The sequence below is a fragment of the Sus scrofa genome, chromosome 2, assembly GCF_054392235.1.
Source record: "Sus scrofa isolate SSC_HxYL_T2T_F1_AM1 chromosome 2, Sscrofa_HxYL_maternal_Yorkshire_Landrace_v2.0, whole genome shotgun sequence".
Lineage (NCBI taxonomy): Eukaryota > Metazoa > Chordata > Mammalia > Artiodactyla > Suidae > Sus > Sus scrofa.
In genome coordinates, this window is record NC_139384.1 from 1,467,808 (window position 1) to 1,478,139 (window position 10,332).

The window sequence follows — 10,332 nt, forward strand, 5'->3', positions numbered from 1 at the left end:
GAGGCAGGCTGTGCTCATGCCAGGGTCTGGGCAGGCTCTGGGCCGGCTCTGGGCCATGAGCTGGGAGGGGTGCTGACGGAGACAGGCTGTGCAGGCGGCAGGGGGCACCTGAGCCAGGGACAGCACAGTCCGAGGGGAGAATTGCATTGTCTCTCTTGCCCCCAGAGGCTGCCACACACCAGAGCTCAGAGAGCACAGCTCCCCGCCTCCCCCACCGTGGTGGCCAGGCCGGCCCCTGGAGGGCCCAGCATTCACGGTTCGCCTGTAGCATGGGACAATCCCGCTCCACCTGGCAGGACGGCTCGGAGCAATCAGGCCAAAAGTCCCCGGCCCGTGTCTTTTCCGCTGTCACCCTGACACATGGCGCCTCCGTGTGCCCGCACCCCTGCACCTGCCTGCACGCTGTTCCAGCCTTCACCAATGCCCTTTCCTGGTGACAGCTCCCACTCAGGCCACCAGTGCTCCTAGGACCACGGTGGCCCTGAAAAGACAGATGGGGAGGGGCCTGCTGTGCAGGTGGGGCCATTGAGGCCCAGGGTGCCAGCTGATTCCTCAGCCTCCTGCCAGCCTGGCCTGGCCCTCCACCCCTTGGATACCCACCACGCTCGCCAAGCCCCCCTCCAGGTCCAAGGCACCCTCCTTGCAAAGAGCTGAGCTGAACACTGCCCTTCCCCGCCGCCAGCTCCCAGGGCTTCTGGAGGGACTTGTGGGCAGCCTGCCAGCCAGGTCTGCACCCCAGAGCCTGGCTTCTACTTTCTTCCCCCCGCAATGCTGCCAGGCCGGCCCCCTCTCACCCTGTCAGGGCGCCCAAGACCTGCCCTTCTGTACAGCGGTGTGTCACACCTGGTCACAGGCCCTTCTCTGCTAAGCCATGAGCCCCCAGGGCAGAGACGGTTCACGCCCCCGATGGGGTGGGCCAGCTCTGTGGTCACTGAGAGGTCAGGGGCCACTGAGGAGCCTGAGGCCTGCTGGGGACCCTCTCCATACTCCACGGCACCCGTGGTTTGCCTGTGGCTGTGGGAGCCGTGGGTGGAGGGTGCATGCGGCTGGGAGGAGCCGCAGGTGGACAGGGAAGGCCACCAGCTGCCAACAGTCCCCCCACCAGCTCACCGCAGTCATGCCCAGCTGGCCATGGAGGAAAGAGCCAGGTGGCCATGGCCTCAGGGCCGGGCAGGGAAAGGCAGGTGTCTGGTCCAGGCCCCATGAGGTCCAGGGATGCTTGGGGGACTCGGGACCCCCGGGGGACCAGGAATGGAGCAGAGGCACCAGCTTTCGCCAGCTGCAACCTCCACCCGCCCTGAGCGCTCCATCTCCCAGCCAGAGGCCGGATGGCACTTGGGGTTTTACGCCCTCCATGGAGTGGCCTCCCTCGGCTGGTGCAGTGGCCAGCCTGCCCCATCTCGGGCCCCCGCTCACCTCAGCATTCAAGACAAGCCTGGCCAGAGCCAGGCGCCCCCGCGGGAGCCCGGCTTCCCCGCAGCATCCTCCGGCGCGGCTCTCCAGGCTGCTGCCTTCCTGCCTCCACCAGGGTGTCCCGGGCTGGCTGGCTCCAGGCACGTGGGGCTGGTTTGCATCTGAGGCTGTGGACCAATCAGCCCGTCAGGGCGACTCCTCGACTGCAGGAGGGCTGCCCGGGCCAGGCCGGCGAGACGGGCCGGGTGGGGCCGGGCTGGCTGACCCGGCGGCACCCACCACAGCCTGCGGCTGCACCCAGCTGTAACCCAGCCAAGCAGAGCCCAGCCGCGAGCCAGCACAAGCGGCAGGGCGCGGCCCGAGGGGCGGAGCTGCCCCCTCTGGCGCCAGGCCGCAGCGCGGCAGCACCCGGTGGACCGTTGGCACGTGCCCCTGCCAGACACCCGTTTCTTCTCCTCAACCCCGTTGTTTCCTGTTCTTCCTGGATCCGCGACCCACTCCGTCCAGCCCTGCTGACAGCCTGCGGCTCCCGCTCGGCCCCGGCAACACAGAAAGTAACCCCCACATCTGGGGGCTTCCAAACCCTGCACCCTGGCCTTGGCCCTGCCTGCCACCTCCACATGCGTGCAGGTGCCCAGATGGTGCCCGGGGCTGGCCTGGGGAGACCCAGGGGACACCCGGGTCCTTGGAGAGTCATTTACAAGTGGAAGAGGAGGCACGAGTTTGGACATTTGCAGGGCCAGGCTGCACGTCCCCGCGGGGCCACAGGCAATCTCCCTTGGGCCCTCGCGGGCCGGCCAAGGGGGTGTCCTCAGATAGCACCCCGAGACCTCCCACAGCCCAGGCTGGCTGCTCTCCACCTGCCCCGCCCGGCCGCCTTCCTGCAGCCGCGCCAGCTCCCCGCCGGCCCTGCCCGTGCTAAGCTCCGTGTCAGGACTCATGACTCGTTCCTCTGCCCCGCCAGGGTCCCCAGACCTCAGGATGCTCCGCCCCCGCCCCCCCCCCCCCCCCCGCCGCGGAGCCAGCTCCGACCCTCACGCAGACAGCCCTGCCCTCCCAGTCGGTTCACCCGCAGTCACCACGGGCCCCGGACCTGCACTCGCCCCCCACCCCGTGACCCCCAACTCCACCAGCAGCACAACAGACCCCATCCTGGGGCCACCCACCCAGCGTCCCCCTGTTTGGGATCCCCAGCCCCATCCCCCGGCTGGTCCCCCACCACACAGAGCCCCCGTTTCCCAGGGGACAGCACAGCCTGCCCCCAGGTCTTACATAAAGTCACCTTCTCAGAGCTCCTGTCGCGGCTCAGGGGAATGAATCTGACCAGCATCCATGAGGACACAGGTTTGATCCCAGGCCCCGCTCAGCAGGTTAAGGATCTGGCGTTGCCGTGAGCTGTGGTGGAGGTCGCAAGACGTGGCTCAGATCTGGTGTGGCTGTGACTGAGGTGGCGGCCAGCAGCTGCAGCTCTGATTGGACCCCTAGCCTGGGAACCTCCATATGCCGCGGGTGCAGCCCTGAAAGGACAAAAATAAATAAATAAATAAAAGAAGTAAACGCACCTTCTCTAGCCATAACCACCTGCCTAGGGGCGGAGGGCCAGGAAGCGGCACCCCCCGCCCCAGGCTGCCCGTGCGCCCCGGGCAGGCGGCTCAGCCTGCTTTTTGTCTGTGATGTGAGCCGCCCCAGCCCCACATGGAGGGGCTGGGCTGCGCAGTAACTGCTTTAACTGACGGGAGCTTCGACCAGCAATTCACCAGCGGGCATGCAGCCGGGAAGGGAAGTTATTCGTGTGTAGCTATTAGGCGCCGGAGTGAGGGTGTGCCTCGCCCTGGGCCCACCCCTGGGGGGAGGCATCACAGGGGTTTTGAACACCTGCCCATGAACACGGGGCAAAAGCCAGCCAAGGGGGCAGGTGCCTGAGGCTGGGAACCAACCCGTGTCTCTGAAATCCGGGGAATGCCCACTGCAGGCATGTCCAAGGGGTCAAGACCGGGGCTCTGCCTGAGAGGGACTGGCGAAGGCCAGCAGCAGAGGCGCACCCCTCTGTGCAAACCCCCAAACCAAGGGAACAGAACTCCAGAGGGGCCACCCAGAAGGGTCTCTCCTCAACGTGAGGTCAGCCTGACTCCTGCGGGGCCAGTAGACAGGACCTCCTCGCCGGCCCTCAGCGGGCAGGACCGCCGCCCCTCGGCAGGACAGAAGCACAGAGCATCCAGCAAACTGGAAATGAGCACTCAACCTTGTACAGACCACCAGGCAGGGGGGGCTGTCACCCTCCGCTGGGGAGGGGCACAGTGAGGGGCCAGGAGGGGCAGGCAGTCTGGGCATCTGGGCATCTGGGCATGGCATCAGGGGTAAAGCAGAAGGCCTGTCCCCCCCCCCACTCCACCGTGGGCACCTGGCCCTCATAGGAGCAGCTGTCCAGCCAAGCAGCAGAGCTGGGGAGGGTCCAGGTCATCTTGTGGTCGCCTCCTCAGGCCTCCTCCCCACCCCTGGGTATCCAGGGCCCCACAAGCTGGCGGGGTACCCTGCAAAGCTCCCCATCCTCCCAGGCTGGGGGCAGCCTCTGTGCCCCAGCCGCACTCTGCTCCATTTCCCCAGACCCTTGTGCACTCCTGCCTCGTCAGCTTCCGGACCGAGCATCTCTGGGGAAGGCACCAAGTGAACCTCATTTCAGGACAGCGGGTCCCAGGGACAGGCATCGGAGCCTCCTGCCCAGATGGCACTGGAGGGGAGGTGGACCCCGGGGCACGTGCGTGCTCACATCCAGGCATCTGGGCCAGCTGGCCAAGGCCCCCTCCCTCCCCCGTCCCTCTCCAAGCTGATGAGCTTCCCCTGAGCCCCAAGTGCCCACCCCCACAACCTGGGCACTCATTTGCTGAGCCCACGACCTGCCATCACCCTGTCCTTGCTGGGTCGGCGCCCAGCCCACCATCCTAAGAGCTGAGCCCACGCCCCACAGGCCAGCACACCATTACCTGGGACCCCAGCCTGCACCCTCCTGCCTGGAGGTGTCAGATCCTCTAGAATACCTGGCCCTCCAGGGACGTGTCCTGTAGCTGCGGCTTTCAGGGCAAAGTGTAATTAAACATCCCCAGGCTTCCCTTCCAGTTGGCACAGGGCACCCACATGAGGAGCAGCCTCTGGGTGCCAAAGGGCCCACTGGTGCCAGGCGCTGGGCTGAGTGCACCCCCGCATGCTTCCCGCCCACTCACCTGCTGGCCCCACCCTTGACCACAGCACCTGTGGGAACACTAGGCCTGGCAGCCACACGCTGCTCTCACTGGAGGCCAGTGCCAGGCAGCCTGCTTGGCTACGCTAGCAGATGCCCGCTCGCCTCTGCCCCTGCCCCTAGCCCATGCAGGAGCCCAGGGTGGGGCACAGGAAGGACGATTGGGGCCCCAGGTCAGGCACATCCAGGCCACAGCCGTGGCCACACGAAGGCGGCCCTGAGGGGGCGTGGGGGGCAGACCCTGCCCCCCCGCCCCCGCCCCAGCTCCAGGCATTAATTCCCAGGGACCTGTTGCACTGGGTGGCCGCCAGCCTGCCCCCTTGCCTCCCAAGCCTCTAAAATGCCCCTCTTTTCCGTAAACTAGGACTTACCAAGCTCAGCGAGCCCTCATCCATTCATCTGCCTGTTTGTTGGGCCCCCGCTGTGTGCTGGGCTCTGGGCCCCGTGTGTCCATGAGGAGGGACTGCTTGGTCCCAGCACAGAGTCAAGAGTCCTGAGGGTAGAGCCCACCCACGCAGGCCTCTGAAAACATGCTTTGCTCTAACCGGAGGCCGAGGGCAGCGTTCCCCAAGCCCAGATGGCCTCAGCCGCACACAGCTCAGACACATTATAGAGAGAAAGTCCGGGGCAGGTGCCAGCACTGGGCCTTGTCACCTCGGACGCTGATGTCATCTGCTGGGGGTGGCAGGGGGTCACTTCCTAAGGCCAGACAGGAAGCCTACCCAGCACAGGAAAGGTGACGCCACCAGGCCCATCATTGAGCCAGTTTGGTCCCCGGAACAAGAGCCAGCTCCCACCTGCTCCCTCCTGGTCTGCGGGCCAGCCCCGGACAGCCGCGGTCACCTTCAGTCTTTTGGCCTGGAAGACCTTGGGCTCAACTCACCTCTCCCTTCCTCTCCAAACACCAACACAGCCGTGCCAGGCCTGGGCATACACTGTGTGCCAGCTGCAGTCACATCAAACCCCCTGCACGCCCAAAGTGTCAGAGCCTCCCTCTCACCTCTGTACCCTCTGCCTGGAATGCCCTTCCTGCCTTCAGGTGGCAAACTCCTAGTCATCCTTGAAAATTCTACTTAAACGGGATGTGTGCTCAGTACAATGGTCATACAATTTAGCTGACCAGACCAAGATTCTTAAGAGTTACGAGGGGCCTCCTGGGCACCCTGCTGGGACCACAGACATAAATTGGACTTGGGCCACCTGCTTACCATCCACAGCTCTGTTCCTCCCTCTGATCTACCCGGATAGTCCCAGGGGCCGTGCACTGGCTGCTGGAGCCTGGGGCTACAAGATTCCTTTCCTGGAATGGGCTCCCAGGAAATGGGGCCCCTGGCACAGCCACCTCCATGGATAGCCTTGGCATTGCCATCACAGCTTCTGCTTGGGACACTTTGAAACGGCTGAATCAGAAAGATTCCTGCTCCCCACTGATCCCCACATCAGTCTCAGCAACTTGGCGTACCGAAGAGCAGGCCAAGACCAGAGGAATGAGGTGTTTTCAAGGTCTTACAGAGCCAGGATGGAGCCTTCCCTGCTGCGGTCCTGGCCCCCCTGGTGCATCATGGAAAACAGAAGATCTTGACAGCACAGTCCTGGGTCCAAGCCCTGGTCTCAGCCGTGACTCATGACAGTTCAAAAGCCACAAGCCACAGATGCAGGGGACAAAGTGAGGCAGCATTTTGCTTTTTGGCAGAGGAATTCATTCAAGAAGTTTTCTTGGCAATGAGCTTCCAGTTATCAAACCAACATGCAACAAAATTACGATGGAAAAACTGGTAGATAGATGGACAGATGGAAGGAAAGAAAGAAGGGTTGATGGCTAGTGGATGGGTGGGTGGATGGGTGGGTGGATGGGTGGGTGGGCGGGTGGATGGGTAGGTGGGCAGGTGGATGGATGGGTGGTTGGTTGGTGGATGGATGGATGATGGGTGGATGGATGGGTAGGTGGACGGGTGGATGGATGGGTGGGTGGGTGGGCGGGTGGGTGGTTGGATGGGTGGGTGGATGGGTGGATGGGTGGGTGGGTGGGTGGATAGATGAATGGATAGATGGATAGAGGGATGGATCGATCGATGGAGGGTGGGTGAGGGTATGGGTAGAGTGGTGGGTATGGAATGAATGGGTAGGTGGAGAGAGGGATAGATTGGTGGATGGGGTGAGTATAGACGGGGACAGGTGTTGCCATATGATTGGAGAGACGTGGGTGAGCGGATGGGGGGTTGGTGGGTGCGTGGAAGGGTAGATGGACAGCTGGATGGAGAATCCAATGGATCCTTGATTAGCACTTTCTTTGCCCAAAGGACTGAACTCTGAGTCACGGAGAGTGGCTGGAAAGGTACCCTCCACCCTGTGAGGCTGTGGCTTCCAGGGCCATACATGCAGTGTGGCTTCTGAATCCCCAAATAAGGTGGACAAAGTCCACTCTGGCCGCCCAGGGAGCAGGAAGCCCGGGTGGGGTGGGGGCCCTGCTCCCGGGGCTGAAGTCAGTTCCTTCTTTTCTGAACAATAGGCCTGACCTGCTCCTCGCCCTCTGCTGGGCTGCTCCACCCAGGCTGCCTCCACCTCCGACAGGGTGCTGAGGCCCAGAGCTGGATGCCAGGGAGCTGGGGGGCGGGGGGCAGGAGCACAGACACGACCAGGGCCCGAAGGGCTTGCAAAGCGCCGGCGATGGAAAGGTGCTGTCCCTCTGGGCCAGGGCTCTTGGCCTGGCACTGGCTGCCCTGGCTGACCCAGGCTCCCAGAAGAGACAGGCCTTTCTGGGGGGTGGGTGTTCAGGAGGGGTGCAGGCCATGGCCCCTCCCCATGTTGTCCAGAACACTGCTTGGTTTCTTATTTGTCTTTCTTCTTCAAGTCACTCCTCTGAAGGCCCAACAGCCTGCTTCTCTTGCCCTCATCCTTGTCCTATGGTGGTCACCTCTCCTGTCCCCCCACCCCTTTACCCATCATGGCCAGTCTGGGCTGTGCCTCCCTCCCACAGACCACCAGCTGGAAGAAGAGGAGGCTGGCCAGTTGAGAAGAGTTCAGGCCAGCCCCTTCCAGATGTCAGGAGACAGTGGCAGGCAGGGAAGGGGGCGCTGAGTCAGCCTCTTGTCCATCAAATCCAACAGTGGCTCCTGGGGTCAAATTACCCAGCCAGGAAACTCTTGGGCCTGAGTCAGGAACAGCATGGCTTCCCCACCTCTGCTGTCCAGGACATTGTGTCTTGGGGGGCTGTGCCCACAATGCCCAGAAATGAGGGCCCTGCCCCAGGGAATCCAGGACCCAGGGTTCCATCCCAAGCCAGCAGAGGCCAGGTCACCAGGTGGGGTCTGTGTATGGACCCAGTCCAGAGGAGGGGGGTCACAGTGGAGGTATGCTTTTAACCTACCTCTGCCACCCAGACACACATGGCTCAGCTGACACAACTGACCCACAGGCACAGGTGGCACTTTTGGTATCAGTGAGTGAGTGAATGGATGAGTGAATGAGTGGATAGACGGCAGATGATGGATGGATGATGGCTGGCAGGCTAGCTGGGTGATGGATGATGGATGATGGAGGATGGAGGATGGATGGATGGAGGATGGAGGATGGAGGACGGATGGATGGATGATGGGTGGATGGATGGATGGAGGATGGATGGATGGAGGATGGATGGAGGATGGATGGACGGATGGATGGATGATGGGTGGATGGATGGATGGATGGATGGATGATGGATGGATGGATGGATGGATGGAGGATGGATGGATGGAGGATGGATGGATGGAGGATGGATGATGGATGGATGGATGGAGGATGGATGATGGATGGATGGATGGATGGATGGAGGATGGATGGATGGAGGATGGATGGATGGAGGATGGATGGATGGAGGATGGATGATGGATGGATGGATGGATGGATGGACGGATGGATGGATGATGGGTGGATGGATGGATGGATGGATGGATGATGGATGGAGGATGGATGGATGGAGGATGGATGGATGGAGGATGGATGATGGATGGATGGATGGATGGATGGACGGATGGATGGATGATGGGTGGATGGATGGATGGATGGATGGATGATGGATGGATGGATGGATGATGGATGGATGGATGGACGGATGGATGGATGATGGGTGGATGGAGGATGGATGGATGATGGATGATAGATGGATGGATGGATGGAGGATGGATGGATGGATGGACGGATGGATGGAGGATGGATGGATGGATGGACGGATGGATGGATGATGGGTGGATGGATGGATGGAGGATGGATGGATGGATGGACGGATGGATGGATGATGGGTGGATGGATGGATGGAGGATGGATGGATGGATGGAGGATGGATGATGGATGGATGGATGGAGGATGGATGATGGATGGATGGATGGATGGATGGACGGATGGATGGATGATGGGTGGATGGATGGATGGATGGATGGAGGATGGATGGATGATGGATGGATGGATGGATGGAGGATGGATGGATGGATAATGGATGGATGGATGGATGGAGGATGGATGATGGATGGATGGATGGATGGAGGATGGATGGATGGATGGAGGATGGATGGATGGAGGATGGATGGAGGATGGATGGATGGAGGATGGATGGATGGATAATGGGTGGATGGATGGATGAATGGATGGATGATGGATGGATGGATGGATGGATGGATGGAGGATGGATGGAGGATGGATGGATGGATGGATGGATGGAGGATGGATGGATGGATAATGGGTGGATGGATGGATGAATGGATGGATGATGGATGGATGGATGGAGGATGAATGGATGGAGGATGGATGATAGATGGATGGATGGATGGAGGATGGATGGATGGATGGATGGAGGATGGATGGATGGATGGATGGATGGATGGATGATGGATGGAGGATGGATGGATGGATGGAGGATGGATAGATGGATGGATGGAGGATGGATGGATGGATGGATGGAGGATGGATGGATGGATGGATGGATGGATGGATGATGGATGGATGGATGGATAATGGATGGAGGATGGATGGAGGATGGATGGATGGATGGAGGATGGATAGATGGATGGATGGAGGATGGATGGATGGATGGATGGAGGATGGATGGATGGATGGATGGATGGATGATGGATGGAGGATGGATGGAGGATGGATGGATGGATGGATGGAGGATGGATGGATGGATGGAGGATGGATGGATGGATGGATGGATGGATGGATGATGGATGGAGGATGGATGGATGGATGGAGGATGGATAGATGGATGGATGGAGGATGGATGGATGGATGGATGGAGGATGGATGGATGGATGGATGGATGGATGGATGATGGATGGATGGATGGATAATGGATGGAGGATGGATGGATGGATGGAGGATGGATAGATGGATGGATGGAGGATGGATGGAGGATGGATGGATGGATGATGGGTAGATGATGGATAAATGGATAGATAGATGGTGGATAAGCATGTGAATGATTGGCCAGTGGGGCAAACAGGCAGAGGCACAGGGGAGCAGCCCCTCTCCATCTCCCCTCAACCCAGCACTCATGTTCACACATACGTACACACACGTGTGTGGGTGCTTGTGTGTGTGTGTGTGTGTGTGTGTACCTGCAGTGGGGGTCCCCCTAGTCAAGGCCTCCAGATCCCTCCAAGGTCTTAAATCAAGGCACTTCCTCAAGGCTGCAGTGACCAGGTGGACCCAGG